At 41.6% G+C, this 18940-nt stretch overlaps 1 protein-coding gene and 1 long non-coding RNA gene across 3 annotated transcripts in view; one reads left to right on the top strand and one right to left on the bottom strand.

Moving 5' to 3' along the window:
* Positions 1-18940, bottom strand: part of SMAP2 (small ArfGAP2) — a 59486-nt gene that overhangs the window by 25803 nt on the left and 14743 nt on the right. The gene's annotated exons all lie outside the window — the stretch shown is intronic.
* LOC138146297 (uncharacterized) lies at positions 5495-8047 on the top strand. Its single transcript, XR_011164450.1, has 2 exons — positions 5495-6789; positions 7983-8047. It is a non-coding gene; the product is annotated as an uncharacterized lncRNA (long non-coding RNA).

The following is an 18940-nucleotide window of genomic DNA, read 5'->3' as shown; positions in this document are numbered from 1 at the left end:
AAGACATCCCAGAAGAGTACTGGAAGTGGCCTTAAAAATATCTGATTCCGACTGCTTGCTATCTTGGGGAAGGGGGAAAAAAGGGAAGGAGGGAGAAAAATATGGAAATCAAAATCTTACAAAAATAAATGTTGAAAACTATCTTTACATGGAATTGGAAAAAATAAAATACTATTAAGTGCAAAAAAAAAAATCTGATTCCCTCACTTTACAAATGAAGAAACTGAGGCCCAGAGAGAGTAAAGGGATTTGCTCAAGGTCAGATGGCTACTTAGTGGCAGACTTTGGAGATGAGACCTAGGACAAGTCCCATTCTCCTGTATGAGCCTCATCAGCACAATTAGGGGGCTGACTAGATCAGTGTTTTTCTTAGCTATAAATCTATGGCAAAATTTTATTGGTCCACAATACTTTACAATAAAAGTCCCCATATTTTTAAACCATTTTTTATTTTTAAATAATTTTTAATAATTGCCTTTTGATTTTTGATCATCTACATTTTCCAACATGTCTCTCCAAATTCCCTTGAAGAAACTAATCCCTTATAGCAAAGAATAAAAAAAGAGGGGAACAACCAGTGCAGAAAAACTGACATAAAAAAAGTCAGACATTTTGTGCAGAGCTCCATATCTAGCATCTCCTGCCCCTTCAAAGAAGAGGAAGGAGGCACCTTCTTATATCTTTTGTAGCCAAACTCAGATCCCACTCCTTAGGACTCATATACCTAAAAGAATTAGCTTTCTCCTCTGGGCCTTGCTGCTTCTATTCCTGGTTCCCTCCTCTCATGCTTTGCAGTCCTTGTCCCCAGAACTACAGTGTTGAGGCTACAAAGTTAAAGTGATCAACAGTAGATAATTGAACTTTTCTACTGGTCGGAACCAAAGTCTGGGTTGAGAAACACCAAAGTACCCAATCTCTAAGGGCTCTTCAGATGTGCAGACCCTATACTCTATCATCTTGGATATATATGCAGTAAAATCTTAGTTAACCAAAATACAACTGAAATGATTTTTCCTTCAGTCTTTGTGTCCTCCCCCCATCCCCACTCCTTGACACCACTTTTAGAAGAAAAAGGCACATGGTGGGAAAGAAAGTTAATTTTGTAGATTTGATAGATGATCATTTAGAATCTATGCTTCAACAAACAGAAGAAATGGGATAATAATTGATTTACACTGAACCAGAAGGTGCTTACCAACATTGAAATCAGATTGAAAACAGACTGGCCCCATAAGGAAGCAGTTCATTCAGGAGCCTAAAGTAGGAAAGATAAATTCAAACATGCACACACACATACACAGTTTCATTTTAAGGTCAGTCTGGCAAGAGTCATCTTGTGGAACACAAAAGCCAAAGCAAGGGCAGCTAGAACATGATGGCTGGTGTGTATTTTAGAGTCCTCATCCTCAAAGTCTTTCACCATCCCTGGGGGCATTGGCATGTAGAGCTTTCTGGGAAAAGCGGATGTGTACTTCGGAGTAGTGAGGCTGCAGGCATTTTCTTGTGTGTGGAAAGCTAGTTCACTCAGTTCTCCCATTCCAAAATAATGGTAAACAAGAACCTTGCACTTCTGCAAACATTTTAAGGAACCATGAGGTCAAAGGACAAGCTTGCTCAATACTCCATCTGGTCACAGAGAGCTCTGCAAAAAGACCATTTCCAGGAAAAGGATCCACATGTCCTTTTTGTCCATGTACAAAAATATCTGTAGCAGCTCTTTTTGTGGTGGCCAAGAACTGGAAATTGAGGGGATACCCATCACCTGGGGAATAGCTGAACAGGTTGTGGTATATGAATGTAATGGAATACCAATGTGTTATAAGAAATGATGAGCAGGCGGACTTCAGAAAAACCTGGAAAGACATATATGAAATGATACTGAGTGAGGGAAGCAGAACCAGGAGAACATTGTGCACAGTTACAGTCACACTGTGCAATGACTAACTTTGATAGACTTAACTCTTCTCAGTAATGCAAAGGGCTCATGATGGAACATGCTATCCACATCCAGAAAAAGAATTATGGAGTCTGGATGCAGATCAAAGCAGACTACTTGCTCTCTCTCTCTCTTTTTTGGTTTTATGTTTTGTTTTTTCTTTCTCATGATTCATTCCATTGGTTAGAATTCTTTTTTGCAACAGGACTAATGTGAAAATATGTTTAATATGAATGTATATGTAGAGCCTCTATCAGACTGCATGCCGTCTTGGGGGTGGGGGTGGGAATTTAACACTCAAAAACTTGTAGAACTAAATATTGTAAACTAAAAATAAATAACTTTTTTTTAAAAAAAAAGAAGACCATTTCAGTCCACCTTGCAAGACTTTCATTTCTGTCTGTCACTAAAATGAGACTGTACCCAAATCTGTTCAACAGACAAATAAAGCACCAATTAAGATTTTAAAAATCTTAGAAAAGTCAAGCAGATTAATTCAGTGCCAAAAGTAGTTTAGATTCAAGGAATCTAAACTATCTAGAAGAAACTAGTAAGAAGGGGACAAGAGCAGTAGAGAGAAAATTTCAACCTAATAAAAGGAAGAACTTTCTTTATTTTGGATGTAACAAACACCAGATAAAGTGAGTACTTCTATGTATGAAGCAGACCAAAAGAGGAATGTGAAAACAAGGAACTGTGAATCTCTATTATGAACAGCTTGCTTTTCCTCTTACGTATATAAAAAATTTGACACACAACTTTCAAAGTTGTCCCACTTGTCTGTGGTCCCTTCTGTCTTTCTGACAATTAGAGCTGTACAAATAGAGAATGAGCTGTCTTGACAGCTAGTAAGCATCTCATTAGTCTCAGAAGTCTTCCAATGGAGGCTAGTTGACCACTCATTGCTATTTGGTTTATCAGGTAGGGATTCCTTCCCAGATACAGCTTAAACTAAATAGCTTCCAAAGTACCTTCCAATTCTAAGATTCTGCCAATTTACAGGACTCCTTGTGAAATCCCATGAATTACAGGAATGATCTCTACAGTGGTTCTAACTCTGCTTGAACTCTTCAGCTAATGTTGCACTGACTACTTCACCAGGAAGCTGATTTCAGTTGTGCAGAACGAGTTATGAGAAAGTTCTTCATGTTGATCTGAAATCTATGGTCCTATAGTCTCTACCCACTGAACCTACTTCTACTAGACATCCTCAGAGAATAAATAAATGTTCTCCTTCGGTGCTTATATTAAATACTAATTATATAAAGTAGAAATAGAGAGCCATGAGCAAGACATTATTCTTCCACCAGGCTTCTATTCTACAAAAAGATAGTTTTTGATTTCTTAGTACTTGACTTTAGAGGTCCTGGGATAGAACCCAGTCATAAGCACATGTAAATCTCTCATAGCACCTGTGAAACTTAATTTAGAAACAGTGAAACTTAATTCATCAATGTTTTCAAGAAATAAAATGTACAAGTCATACTGTACAATGAAGTAGAGTGTGATCTATGAAGAAAAGAGAGAATAAAGAGGTTTCAAATCTTACTACCCTACAGATTACAGAAACTGTAAGGACCAACAAATAGGATTGACTATGGTCAAATGGAGTGAGGCGGGATTAGAAAAGAACTGAAAAATAGGAAACTGGAAAAAACTTCTAGAGAGGGTAAGCTGAGAAAGAGGTAGTAAGAGTTCTGGGATATACATTCATGATGTGCTCAGGGACATAAATCTTCTAATTTAAGCTTAGTGCAGTCAAAAACCTTAGGGGGTAGGAATGAAAGTTTCACATAGCTCTTTTCCTAGCTTGAAACAAAAACTTTCCTGAGAGCCACCAAAACACTTAAGAGCCATCTTATTTCCAGTGATCCTTGTTATCTGGTCAACATTTAATAGATACCAAGTCACTCAATTCTAAACGTCTAATGTTACTGGCTTGTTTCTGCCTTCACCGTGCCAATTTAATTAGAATTTATTAAAAAAACAAAACACTTGAACTACAAAATTCATTAAGCTAGAATGGTTGGGGAGGGAGAATTTACTTTCAATAAACTCCGCTCAATACAAATGTTGTTTCCCTTGTATATAACAGGTCCAAAGGGAGCTACTAGTAGATGAGACAGTAGAACTTGGGTATCTCCCTCCTCTCTCTGCCAAAAGACAAAGCTAATTAGTATCCCCTTAGGAAGCATTTCTATTAACAAGGCTATGTGTACTATTACCAACTCATCCAATAAGTATTTACTGAATGTCTGTCATATACCTTGTATTATTTTGCCTCAGTTTCTCTCCTTAGCAGTCTTAGGAAGTGAGGAGTGCAGTTTTGGAAGAAGAAGCCTTCCAAAAGGTGAAGATGTCATGTCCTATAGTCCATTGGCAAGGTTTTAGCACAATCAAGGTGAAAACTCCAGGCCCTAGATTCCTAGTTTGCTTCTTGGTTGGCCCAAACCATAAAGAGCCACATGATCTTAAAATATGGAAAGGGACACTGAAGACTACCTAGTCTAACCCAGATACAAGTGAGAATGCCCTCCACAACACCCCTCTGTAAAATGAGGGGACTGGACAAGATGATGTCGACATGCCCTTCCAGCTCCAGCTCCATGATTACCTCCAGTACCAGGACCCTATGCCCTCTGCAGTCCCTTCTAGTCAACGAGCACTTAATAAGTGTCTGCTATGTGCCAGGCCCAGTGCCTTCCACTATCTAGACAGCTCTCATGGTCTGGAAGACTTTCGTTGATCAAGCTAAAATCTCTCTTCCTGGCAACTTCTCTCCATTCAATCAATCAACTAGCATTTATTAAGTGTCTACTATGTGTCAGCCCCAGTGCTAGGTACCAGGGATAAATATATAAAGAATGAAATAATCCCTACCAGAAAGAAGCTTGTATTTCAAGGGGAAGTGGTGGGGGAAATAAATTCATGAACAAGTACATGCCAAGTAATGTAAGTGTATTATGTATAAATATACTTCTCTGAGTTCTGCTTTCTGAAGCCAAACAGAACAAATCTGATAATCCCCTTCTATATGACAGCTGCCTTGAGTATCTGAAAGGCTGTCTCACTCTCTAGCCTTCCTGCCTCTCAACTCTCCTGTCTGGAGTGCTTAAACATCCCAATTCTTTCAAGGAACCCTTACATGACATGGTCTCCAGGGCCTGCTCCATATTCATTATATCCCTTCAGACATTTTTAATAACTTTTCTAATGTGTGACACAGAGAATGGGATACAAAACTCCAGATTGGGTTTGACCAGGGCAGTTTTGTGAGGCAATAACATTCCCTTTCAAATTTACCTGTTTTTATAAGAGGGCTAGCAGGTAAGGCACGCTAATGCCTGAGCAACTTCATTTAAGTTAGAGAAACTTAGATGTCATTCAGTATGAGATTAAGAAAATATATTTCTAATAATGGCATCATAATGTAGTTATTTCTGAATCTGTATGATTTTCTTTGCCCTATTAGGAAACTGGTAGTGGCAGGGGAAAAAAAGGAAATCAGGTAATTAGAATGGAGTGCAATGGAGTTCTGAACTCAAGTAGTCAACTTTATCCATGGGATCCCAAAGATCAAGGGAAGTCAGCACCTTAGGCTAGGGTTCAGGGAATAGGGAAAGTTTAGAAACATGAAAGCTCTGGAGTCAAAATGCAAAAGTCCTCTGACTTGCTTCCCAAAGGAGGAGTTAGTACCCCAGCAAAACCAATGGGGCCTGGAGACCTGAGGCTTAGGGCTGGATTTTTCCAGCCTGGGAACTTAATTTGGATTTCCAGCACCCTCTAAAGAAGGTACCCTACTGAAGGGCATGATCAGATCAGTCTCATCAAAAGCCTTCGATGGCCTACCAATTAAAGTTCTGTGGCATTCAAGCCCCTCCATGATCTAATGTCCTTTCCTTTGTGTATCCCATTCAAACCATACTACTTGCATTTCCCAAAAAGCTCCATGTTTCCCAGCCTCAGTACTACTATACATACCACCTGGAATGTACTCCCCTCCTACTCTGCCACAACTACTGCCTACTGAAATCCTATACATCCTTCAAAGTCTATTTCAAATGCTGCCCCTTCCAGGGAGACTTCCCTGGATCTTCCCAGCCAAAAATCTCCATCTAATTAGAATCACTAAACAATATGTTTGTACCTCTTACAGAACTTACCACATTCTCCCTTGTATCATAATTATTTGTGGATATATCCCTATCTTTTCTACTAGACAGGGAACTACTTATTCATCTTTATATTCTTCCCAGTACCTAGTAGAGAGTTTTTTTGTTGTTGCTTGTGAATCAAAATTTTAAAAACTTATTCAAAAGGTGCTATGCTAGGCACTTCAATAGAAAGATGAAAAATTATAGTTATTTCCCTCGATAAACTTACAGTTGAATGAGGTGGAAGGGGGAACAGTACATAGTTATAAAATAAGGAAGATTGTGACAGGGCAAAGGAAAGTCAGACAAAGTGCCAAAAGAAATCTGGGAGAACCCGTATGTACAAAAATGTTTATAGCAGCTCTTTTTGTGGTGGCAAAGAATTGGAAATTAAGGGAGTGCCCATCAACTGGGGAATGGCTGAACAAGTTGTGGTATATGCATGTTATGGAATACTATTGTGCTATAAGAAACGAGGAGCAGGGGGACTCACTTTGAGAAGTGTTCTATGATTTGATCTGAATTCTGGGAAGCTGTTGTTGAGAGTCCCCCGGCTTTGAAATGTGGAAAACCAGATGTTGACTGGGTATGGACGTAATGGTTAGACAGTTTGGAAATCTGTCTACTTGATGTTTCTGTCTTGATAATTATGCCTGTATACTTTGAGGTTCAGGGTGCTGACCTTTTCTCCCGAACAAGGTAAACGATATATGTCTGACTGATTAAAGTAAGCTTATTAACCCATTTTGGGTTGCTTTCCTTTATCAAAGCAGATCCAAGAACCTGTGCTAGCAGCTACCCTGGGAATGCTGGGGTGCTTGCTGCTACAAAATGGCGTCACGAACAGGATCTGCAGAGTAAAAGGAAAGTATGGGGACTGGGATAATTGTTTGTTTCCCAGTTGTGGTAGCTGTGATTCTGTGGAGCCGTGGATCAGGAGAGAAGAGTGGCCTGCATGCAGACTTCGCTGAGCTGAGAGCGGGAATGGTGAGCTGCCTGCATCGGGACCTGGGCAGAAGCCAGGAGTGGCTGCCGCCTGTGGGAGGAGAAGGAGCCCAGGAGTTTGGAATTCAGCCACAGGAACAGATAAGAACTGAGCAGCAAAGCAGGGGCACTGAGTGTGTTTCCTGGCTGCATCCCACAGTTTGGGACCCAGGGGGAGGATGGACTTGTGACTATGGTGGGTGGGATGAAGTGCCTTGGATCCCCAGGGACCCCACCTTGTTGGTTTTGTTGCCCAGCCTCTCTGTACTTGGAAGCAGAGGCTGGAGCTGTGTGAGGGGAATGACACGCCCCCCCCCCCCAACTTTATTTGAACTCTTGTTTTGAACTGAAGTGATAATGCTATGTACTTTGTGTTTGTTTAAGGCCCAGTGGCCACTTTGGTAACTTTAGTTCTGTACTTTGAAAATGTGACCTAAGAGATGTCTAATGCTAATTCAAAAGTAAATTGTCTATGCTATGGGCATGAAAGATCTTGGGGCTGAATGTAATGGGAATGCAGATTTGGAAGATCTTCCCGGCCCCTAGGCTAAAGTGCATGTGAAGCCTGGGGTGGGAGGCTTGTTTTTCAGTAGATACTTCTTGATTGGCCAGTGAGTCAATAAGGTTGTTACATTCTCTGAGCCAGGAGAAGGCTATATAAGCCCTGATGTGTAGCTTTGTTTTGGGACTCACTTTGACAAGTGTTCTGTGATTTGATCTGAATTCTGGGAAGCCGTTGTTGAGAGTCCCCCGGCTTTGAAAAACCCAGAATGTGGAAACCCTGATGTTGACTGGGTATGGATGTAATGGTTGGACAGTTTGGAACTCTGTCTACTTGATGTTTCTATCTTGATAATTATGCCTGTATACTTTGAGGTTCAGGGTGCTGACCTTTTCTCCCGAACAAGGTAAAAGATATATGTCTGACTGATTAAAGTAAGCTTGTTAACCCAAAAAAAAAAAAAAAAAGAAACGAGGAGCAGGCAGTCTTCATATTTACCTGGAGAGGCTTAAAAGAATTGATGCTGAGTGAGAAGAGTAGAACCAGGAGAAATTTGTACACAATTACAGACAACGTATGTGTGATGACCAACTTTGATAGACTGGACTCTTCTCAGCAATGCAGTGATATAAGTCAATCCCAAAAGACTCATGATGGAGAGAAAAATGTGCATCCAGAGAAAGAACTAGAAAGAACTAAGTTTATATCCAGGTGGAAGCAAAATACCTGATCTTTTTCGTTCTCTTATTTGGTTTTATGTCCTCTTTGCCATTTTTCATTCCAGCTGGTACAATCCGTCCTTATAACCTGACCAATGTATAATGTGAAAGTATTTACAGATCCTATACTTGACTATAAGCCGCCATGGGGGGGAAAGGGAAGGGAGGGGGACAAAATGTGAAATTCAAGGAATTGAATCCTGTAAACTAAAAGGAAACAAATTAATAAAAAAAAAATCTGAAAGGGACATCTTTAATAACTTTTCTAACGTGTGACAAAGAGAATGGGATACAAAACTCCAGATTGGGTTTGATCAGGGCAGTTTTGTGAGGCAATAACATTCCCTTTCAAATTTACCTGTTTTTATAAGAGGGCTAGTGATCACTTTCACTTGTAAGGAGTAGAATGTCAGGAAAGGCTATGATGGAGGTGGAATAAAAGGGGATAGAGGAGAGTCCGTTATGAGCACGGGAGGAAGGACAGAACGAGAACCAGCAGTGCACAGTCCAGTTTGGCTTGAATGTAAACTACATGAAGTGTGGTATACAATGAGGCTAAGAGACAGCTCTCAGTAGCAGGCTGAGGTGGTTCAGTGCAAGAGGCAAAAGGGAGCCAATGAAAGGTTATATAAATTTTGAATACTGAGTAAGTCTCCTACACAGTGCATCTGCTAAAAAAACAAAAGTTAAAAACCAGCTTAGTGGTGTTTCTCTTGTGGATTTTAGATTATATCACCTACCGGCTAAGAAGTCATACATTGGAGTTCCCATATTTAAATATCATGCACATGGATGGGGGAGGAAAGGAATGTACCCTTAACTCTCCTTGTCCCTGGGTCAGCCTGTGGTATTTTGGCTCTAGCCAACTTCCTCTACAAAGATTCTGCTTAAGGCATTTATGAATAAGCAGAAAATTGGCTGATGAGACATGGCCTTTCTCAAAAGGGGAGGGAGGAAACAAAAAATGGCTGCTTTCATGGGGGCAGGAAGGAGATTATTTCATTAGGGGTTGAATAGTGAAGCTCTCTCATTGCAAACAATTGTTTGGTTTGAAGGCTCCCTGCCGGCAATTACTCCAGCAAAGGCCCAGCTGGAATAGTGTGAATGTGCCTGCCAGGACTAAGCGATCAGTGCTAACACTGACTCAAGTGTCTGAGTGGGTCTAGGCCTCACCAAGCATCCTACTAGGGAGGAGAGCATAATAGAGCCAAGGTTCCAGGCCAGCTTCCCCTCCCAAAGCATAGTCTCTCCCACCCCTGACCCCCATCACCACAGCCCACAATCCTGCACCAGACACTACAAGGACTATGGGTTTAGGAGTGTGGGGAAGGGCATGACCCTGATCACAATCACCAAAACTATTAGAGCTGGAAGAGACCTTAAGATCATCTAGTCTAACCCCCTCACTTTACAAAGAAGGAAACTGAGGTCTGGAAAGGGGAATGTGGTTTGGCCAGTGTTATAAAGGCAATAAGTAGCAGAGCTATGATTCTAATTCAAGCCCTCTTACTCCAAAAATCCTGAGCTTTTATCACACTGTCAGGAGAGGTTTTGAATTAATTGTACAAAGTATAACATTAGATTCCACAAGACTGTTTTCTACAACTCATGACCTATTTAGGATAATAGAGGCTAGGCTGGTGTGTTGAAATTAATGATAATAATAGCTTGCATTTATATAGCACCTACTGTGTGCCAGGCACTGTGCTAAGTGCTTTACAAATGTTACCTCATTTGATCCTCACAACAACCCTGGAAGGCAGATACTATCATTACCCCTGTTTTACAGTTGAGGAAGCTGAGGCAGGCAGAAGTTAAGTGACTTGTCCAAGGTCACACTGCTAGCAAGTTTTTGAGGTTGAATTCAAACTTGGGTTTGCCTTATTCCAGCACCAACCTCCTACCTGCCTCCATAGAACTGAATCCCTTGACCTCCAGGGGAAGTTCTTTACATGTGTGATTACTTAAGGTCATGGTCTCAACTTCCATTTCACATGTATTTCCAAAGCAGAGATGGCTTTGTTCTACCAGTGGTCTTGGGAGTATTCCCAGCTTTCTCTACCACCTACTACTATACCTCAGACTGTTTCATGCAGAGTTTTGTATCCTTGTGCCTAACAAGATACCCCACACCTGGGAAGTGCTTAAAGCCTGATTACTGATTTTTTCCCCCTGACCCCTCACCCCCAGTTAAGTGTCTTTCCTCTGAGATGATCTTCCATTTACTATCCCAGATGCTACATTCTGCCTCCCCCCTTAAAATATGAGCTCCTGAAGGGCAGGACTGAGTCTCAGCTTTTCTTTGCATTCCTAAACTTGGTACAAAGCCTAGCAAAGAGTAAGCCCTTAATCAATCAATAAACATTTATTAAGCCTATGTGCCAGGCACTGTGCCAAGTGAAGGGTATACAAACAAGCAAAAGATAGTCTCTGCCTTCAAGGAATTTACATTCTCATGGGGGAGACATGCAAAAAAATAAATACAAAGCAAGCTATATACCAGAGAAATAGGGAGATAATTGTAAGAAATGCTAATAGTTTGGTTTCCACAAATTCTATAGGAACAATGGATGTCGCAAAGACAGATGTTACACAGGATACGCAGGAAGGTGTAAATCAGGATGAGGGAAGGAAGGGCAGAACAAGCCTATCCAATCATATAGCTGGAAGAAATCTGTAAGTTCCTCTTGAAGGAAACCCAGGCTAACCTGGCTCAAATTGGCCAGGATCAAGGGATGGTCACCAACTTTTTATTGACATGCATGCTTAACTAGCCTCATGCACATTGACTGACACACCCCAAACAGAATTAAAGCCTCATTATCCCCACATGTAACCCATGTTAGCCCAGGTTTGGAAGGAGGGGACACATGAAGGAGTAATGTAGTGTACAGGTCAGAAAGACTGTACCCCAGAAGAGCTGGAACCAATCCCAGTTCTGAAGGGAGGGACCAGGTAGGGCTAGCAGCATAAAAAGACATTTGTCTAAATCTCTATAGTCTTTTGAAAGAGGCTACCCATTTATTCAGGAAGAATAAATGTAAAATAAAGGTATTGAAAACCTTCCTGGCTTTCCAACGAGTATGGTTTATTCCTAGACTAAGTATATTTCTCACCTAATTAACAGAGAGAAGGCATGGAATTAAGAAGGCTTGGGGAAGGCTTCCTGTAGAAGGCGGGATTTTAGTTGGGACTTGACGGAATCCTGGGAGTTCAGTAGTGAACAGGAAGAGAATTCCGGCATAGGGGACAGCCAGAGAGGTTGCCCAGAGGAGAAAGATGGAGTGTCTTATTCATAGAACAGCCCTTATTAAAATGCTTGTGGACTAATTGATGGCAAAAATGATCAACCCTCTAGCTTCTAAGACATTCTCTATCATTGGTTCCTTTTTTCTCCATCAGTACATGAGTTTTTGGTCAACAACTCTGTTCTAACTAGAACAAAAAATCTTTTTGAAGCTGGTGAGTTGCACTGCTCTGCTGCCCTGGAAGTAACGAAATGCAGGCAAATATCTCCAGCCTACCCCCCACTCTATAAACTTCCTGAAGGCCAGGGATCAGATTATTTAAGTCCCTTTGTAACTGTCTCCCTTCAGGGTACTTCATAAAGATCTGCTGAACTGAAGGCCAAGGTAGAGGAGCTGGTGACTTCAGCTCAGTTCTCAGTGAAAGCCCTCTTCTCTTACTCATTGCACAGATGATGGTTTAAGCATAAAAACACAGGAACCAAAAGGGAGGGACTTGAGCATATAATCCTCTCCTTCCATTTAATAGTCGAGTCAACTTTGCCTCAGTTGCCTTATTTGCAAAATAGGCATAATAATGTTGCTCCATGCTTCTTCCTAAGGTTATTTTAAAATTTAAATGATCTCATTTGTGTAAAGCACTTTGTAAACCACAAAATACTACATAAATGTGAGCTACAGAGAAGAAAACTGTGAACCAGCATCATATGGCAAAAACCAGGAGCAGCGACAAGATTCACACTCAGGTCTCCTAATTTCCTGTCCCATGTTCTTTCTACTACATGTGATGCTCTCAGGAAATCCAGCATCCAAGATGTTCTGCCCAGATGCTGCCTCCTACCTTAGGCTATCTCCTAGCTAAGCCCATGGGGAAAAGGGAACAGAGGAGGAAGACAGGGTTAAAGATTCAGTAGCTCAGCTAAAAACAGCTTATCTCTCATCTGTTTCCGGGAAAGTGTATCCCTCCCTCCCTTTCAAATCTTGGCAAGATTTGAACCTGAGAACCTCCCAAGGCAATGTGGACTATGAGCAAGCCCCTCAGCAAAACCTTCAGAATCTGAAATTCTTCACAAAAGAAGCTAAAAGTATCTTTCTTGATAAATCAGGCATGGTCCCAAATGGTAGCAAACAGATGAAGGATCATTAGCAGTTTAAATGTATCACAGGTATAGGCCAACAAGCCAAGACTAAAGACAAATAGCACGATGGGCCTGAACACTAGAACAAAAATTCTGCATGGTTTCCCACAGACCAGATTGACTGGGGTTGACTTAGTCATCAGTTACTCCTGCTCAAGGAAGCAAAGCCTAAGGTGCAGATTTGCCCTTTTGGGGGAAAACACCCACCTTAATGTATATATTTAAGGCTCAGTACTGTGGCAAAGGACAGATCTGGTTCAAGGTGGGTGTGCTGAGGTGCCAGCAACAGGATGGGTGTGGAGCCAGGCAGAGATCAGAGGCACAAACATCCAGGAGAAAGTCAAGGCATAGGGAATCACACCTCGCAAGTCTCCAGGAAAAGAATCATGGCGCAAGTCAGGTTTCCTCAAATGACTTCACACCCTGTGCAACTGTGTCCCTAGGGAGGATTTGGCATCAGGAAATTTGTCATTAAGGGTAACCCATGCAGAAAAAAAACTTCAGCTACTTCTCCTGCCTCTCTCATCACTCCATTTTAGGCTCTTGTGCAAGTTCCCTGTTGCCATAAAATAAATGTTGCCTCAAACTCTTTCCAAGCTGATCCTCTTCTCTCCCCTTGCCCTCTATCACTTGGTGATCTTACTAATTCTCATCACTTTTAACTACCTCCTCAGTGCAGACGGTGAAGCTCTAATCCTAACATCTCTCTAGTCCCCAAAGGCCCACAACCATCAGTACCCGGATGTCCCACGGGCAATTCCGATTCAAACACCAACTTTTCTCTTCTCCCAATAATTGCTTCTCTTTCTTCTGACTTCAAGATTACTGTAAGAAGAATCATTTACCCAGTATTCCATGTTAGAATCTCGGAAGGTTTTGTATATTTCACTTTCTTCTCTTCTTGATTTTGAGCTAGAAGGAACACTAAAGAGTAGTTAATTCACGGACACCATGAGCACTCATCCACCACATCCTAACTCTGACAATTTATTTTTTACCAATGACAAAAACGGAGCCCAGGAAGAGGAAGTGATTTGCTACTGACTGGATGGATGGATGATATAGAGTAAAATGAGGGTCTGAACACAAGTTCTCTAACTACAAATCTGGGGCTCTTTTCATTCTATCTGTCCTATCAGTTCATTCTATCAGTCTTTATACCACACTGTCCCCACTCTAGCACAGGCCATGTGGCACAAGGAAAAAGCATGAGCTAGCTTCACATCCAATCTCTGATTCGTTTGACTGGTGTGACCTCGAGCAAAGCTCCTGGGTAAGTCTCATCTGTAAAATGAAGAGTGAGCTAGATGGTCTCTGAGATGCACTCCGGCTTTCCATCTACCTCCTAAGCCTTAGGTGCAGGTTAGATTTGGACCAAAGCCTCTGTCCCCATCTACCTGGATTCACAATAATAACAACAGCATTGCTATAGCACCTACTATGTGCCAGGTGCTTAGCTAAGCACTCGATGATCATTAGCCTATCTGAGCTTCACAAAAACCCCAGGGAGGCCCTTATTTTTCAGTATAGTCTATCAAATCTCCCAGCTTGCCTTGAGCAGAGCATGCCTATGTGTAACAAAGATAAACGCTGGTTAAATAAGTGGAGTGACTGCAGAGAGATTCGGGATCACAGGGATCACAGACCTCACAGACCACTGAGATAGGGCCGTCCGCAGCAGTCACCCCAGAGCAGCCCCTCCGCTGCCCGGCCTGACATGCTGGCATTCTGTGGCTCTATAGGGAGAAAGTGAGCTTGCAGACAACTGGCATGATAAGATGCGAGGAAGTAAAGCAAGTACCCGGAAACATCTAGTAGAATTGTTCTGGATTCCTAAGGTGAAAAAAAGGACCTTCACCTTAGGTGAAGGGGATTCTTATTCAGGTCTGAGCATTATATTACTGAGCAGGAACATATAGGATGGTAATTTATCCTACAGGCAGGCCATCATGGTTGAAAAAGTCTATTCTGAAATACCGATTTGGCCTGCCCTGATAGCTGGTTCTGATAAAAGAAAAAAATAAGAATTAAATGTCATTTTCAACTAATATTTATCAAACACCTACCATGCAGTAAGCATCAATAGATACAAGCTAAAGAGCTGGCCTCGAAAGTGAGAAGCCTTAGGTTGGAGTCCCTCCTCGACACACACTGGCTGGGAGGAGGCACTTGGCCTGACAAAACGACAAATTTCTGAGCAAGTGCAGAAGAGGAAGTTAATGATAATACCTAGTATAAGGCATTCTGTAAATGCTATCTCACTGGATCCTCACAATAACCCTGAGAAGTAAATGTTATTACTATCCCCATTCTGAGGCAGCAGGCCTACAGTTAGGAAGACTGAGTTCAAATCTAGCGTTAGCTGTTTACTGGCTATATGACCCTGGGCAAGTCACTTAACCTGTTTGCCTGATTTGTAAAATGGGGATGACAGTAGCACCAAACTTCCAGGATTGCTGTGAGAATCAAATGGTATAATTGTAAAGCACCTGGCACAGTGCCTGGCACATGGTAAGCATTATGTAAATGTTAGCAGTTATTATTATCACTAATGATTTATTACATCTTTTGACATTAAAAGTCACTTAAACTTCCTGGGAACTGCATAGAAACAAAGGTAATGGGCAAAAACATGAACAAAATTTTTAATCTACTTTGCCAAAATACTCTGAACTTTGAGATTAGCCTAGAAAATCTATGACAAGCTATTTGTATACGGGAGAAGCAAAGTCTGGTTGACCCTGAGATGGCCTGAGCAAATATTGGAGGGGCCAGATCTTTGAAAGGCAAGATGGACATGCTTCTCTAAATGACAAAGACAGTCATTATTATTACTCTATTAAAATCATGTTATTATTTTATTCTATTATGATTCATAATTACTGTTATGCTTTGACTGAGAAAGGGGATGTGCCTTGCCCAGAATCACATAGCTGATCACTGTCTGGGGCTTTATGTGACTGGTTTCTTTCTGCTCTTCCTGATTCTGTACCTGATGCTCTTTCCACTAGGCCACCTTGCTTCCTCTCCTAGAGCTCCTCCCACTAATGACTGCGTTGTTTGTTTTTTTTTAAGCAATTGGGGTTAGGTAACTTGCCCAGTTTTTTTGTGTGGGTGTTAAATGTCTGAGGCCAGAACTGATCCTGGGTCCTCTGGACTCTGGGCCAGCACTCTACTCACTGCACCACCTAGCCGCCCCTAATGATTGCATTTTAAGGAAGGGCCCAGACCAGTCCTGCTTCATTCTTTGTACTTTGCTACCATGTTTCAGATGCTTTGTCCCCTCCCTCCACTGAGTTCCCCCTGGAACCTACCAAGAAGAGTCATCCTTTATTCTCCAAATGTCACCACCAATGGGGTGATGTGGGATGGTAACTTCTCCTGCCTGAGCACCATGCTCCCGTGCCTCCACCTTCAACTCCCTTTCTTAATGTTGTCTTCCTCCATTACAATGTCAGGGGAACTGAATCTGAATCCCAATTCAGTCATTTATGACCCATGTCACTTTAGGCAAATCACTTTACTTCTAAGAAGCTCAGTTTCCTCATTGGTAAAACAAAGTGCTTGGATTAAATGATTTCTACAATCCATTCCAGATTTAAATATATATATATATATATATATATATATATATATCAACGATTAGCTATAACTAGGACTTTAAGGGTTAAAGGAGGTTTGAAGAAAAAAGTCAAGTCAAATCAGCAAGCTTTATTAATGCCTTTCTTACGTGCCAGGCACTGCGCTAACAGCTGGGCATGGAAATGTGCACAAAAAAATACAGTCTATGTCCTTGTGGAGCTTACATTCGAATACGGGAAGACAACATATGGAGGGGAGCTGAGCAGAGGCCTGGGTGGGGGGCGAAGGATCTCCGGGTGAGCATGGCAAAGCCAGGGAAGGAGTGAGCCGGGACGGCTTGAGCCCCTCCTCAAAATGGAGGTTCCAAGAGGAACCCACCCACTGAAAGACGGGCCTGAAGGGCGGAGGTATCTTCCAGGGAGAGAAGGCTAGAGAGTCAGGAGCAGAACTGGGAGAGGAGGAAAAAGTAAGTACAACTGGCTTGGGTATTTCATCAAAATGGAGTTCCAAGAGGAACTCGCCTATCAGGAGGGGGCCACAGGGAAGGAGGCACGAATCAGACTGCAAAGGCTTCTGGAGAATGGTGAAGATGCCATGGAATACGGTGGCAGTGGCTCCTCTAAAGAGCAGGAGCAAAAAGGGCCCCAGGACCCAGAAGAGACAAGGGCTGAGGAGAAACAGAGCCCTCAGATGGCTGACACAGCCAACCGTCCCGTTTTCCAGCTACCAATAATGACTCAATTCTCTTTAGTAGAAGTAAGCTAATGGAAGACTGGCAATCAATCAGCAATTACTCACTGGGCTATGGTGGATCAAAACTAATTTTGGAGGGGACTTCTCTGTCTTGTCCACAAGGGGCCCAGGAAGCTCATTATTGGAATAACTATTTCATCAGCTTCTGTACTCTACTCTAACACTACCTGCCTCCACCTCTCTAATTGGAGGGCAGGGCCATGTATATCAAACCTCCATTTAGGGAGAGCTCAGCTCAGGCTAAGGGTCTCCTCTTCTCTCACCTGGCTGTACTATTTGGAGACCCCTCTGAATGACCTCACTTTCTCCTCTCCCCTCCCCACCCCCCCCTTCAGCTTCCTTTTGAGTGTTGTCTTCCTCCACTGGATTGTAAGCTCCTTAGTTAGGGACAGGTTTTGTCTTTCTTGTTTTATATTTGTATCCCCAGTGTATAGCACAGTACCTGGAACATTGGAGGTACTTAACAAATATTTAGTAACTAATATACCATGTGGTTTCTGCCCCAAAGAGGCTGAGAATCTAACCTAAGAGAGAAAACACCAGAGAAACAATGTGAAAATAATTAAGGGCTAAGCTGGAAGCAGTGTCAATTGTGGTCTTTATCAAAGCAGAACTTGAATCGGGTCTTTATAGATGAGTTAGGATAGAAGGAAGGCAATTCCAGATGGAAGGGGGAGAAAAGAAAAAGGGCTGGAAGCCACCTGAAAGACATCACATTACTTTAAGTTGAAAGAATCCATCTAATTTTTTTAATATCACCTTTATTTCTCAATGTATCCCTCCATTTATCTCCCATACTCCATGCATCACTAATAACAAAGAAAAATGACAAGAAAAAAAGCGCAGTTTGGCAAATCTAAAGAATACATCAACCAAGTACAACGTTAATGTAGCATTCCAAATTCCCAAAGAGAGGGCAGTACAATCCATTATCTCTTCTTCCGGGGCAAGTTTGAACACTGTAACTACAGTGTTCAGTTTTTGTCTCTTTGCACTGTTTTAGTCATTATGTATACTATTTTCCCAGTTCCACCAACTTCACTTTGCAAGTTTCTATGTCTTTTCATGTTTCTCCTGCAGTATTACTTCTTACTACATAGTAATATTCCATTACATTTACACACTATCATTTGTTTGACCATTCCTCAATGAGTGGGCACCTAAATTTGTTTTCAGTTTTTTACTACTACAAAATTAATGTCATAAATATTTTGGTGATTATGGGACTTTTACATCTTCGACCTCCTTAGAGTATCTGTGTAGAGTGGGATATCTGGGTCAAAGGCCATGAATATTTTAGTTCCTTTCTTAGCATAATTCCAAAAAAGGGATCATCCAATTTGAGCAGTTGGGAATGGTTTCAAATGTGGACAGCAAGTGGAAACCTTTCTGGTCATTTGAAAATACTAATGTAGTCATGTATGCATTCCTTTTTCTGGTGCTGATGAGCATGGGAAGAACAGTTGGAAAAGTCAAGAATAGCTCTACAAAATGGATCAGTAAAGTGTTATTTTTTTTCTTGGCATTTCTGTGCATAACTGCATCTTGTACATGGTCTGGGAATACCCTGAGTTAAGACAGAAGAAATAAATGAAGAATTTTGCAGAAATTCCTCCTCAAAGTACTGTCCTGTGAGCTCTGACGACATCTAAAGAGGTATTAAAGCTGCTGGGGACAACTTATTAACAATCAGTTCACTATGTCCCCACCTGCCACCAGAATGGTCTCCTTCTACACAAAAATGAAATGCACACCACATGTGTCCCCTCCTCAAAAATTCTGGAAAGTAATAAGCAAGGAAAGCCATTTTTCCTCTTCCTTTAAAAAAATATAGACCAAGAAATATGAAATTACCTGTCCACAGTTAAATAAGAAAGCAACAGAAGAGCCAGGGGTCAAGGCTGGAGACATTCTCAGTTAGCAATG

The sequence above is a fragment of the Petaurus breviceps genome, unplaced genomic scaffold (assembly GCF_028583685.1).
Source record: "Petaurus breviceps papuanus isolate PSGF00001 unplaced genomic scaffold, PetGlider_PUasm1.0 90760, whole genome shotgun sequence".
In the NCBI taxonomy this organism is placed as follows: Eukaryota; Metazoa; Chordata; class Mammalia; order Diprotodontia; family Petauridae; genus Petaurus; species Petaurus breviceps.
Note: the sequence above shows the minus strand (reverse complement) of the source record. Positions and strands in the feature narration are given on the sequence as shown.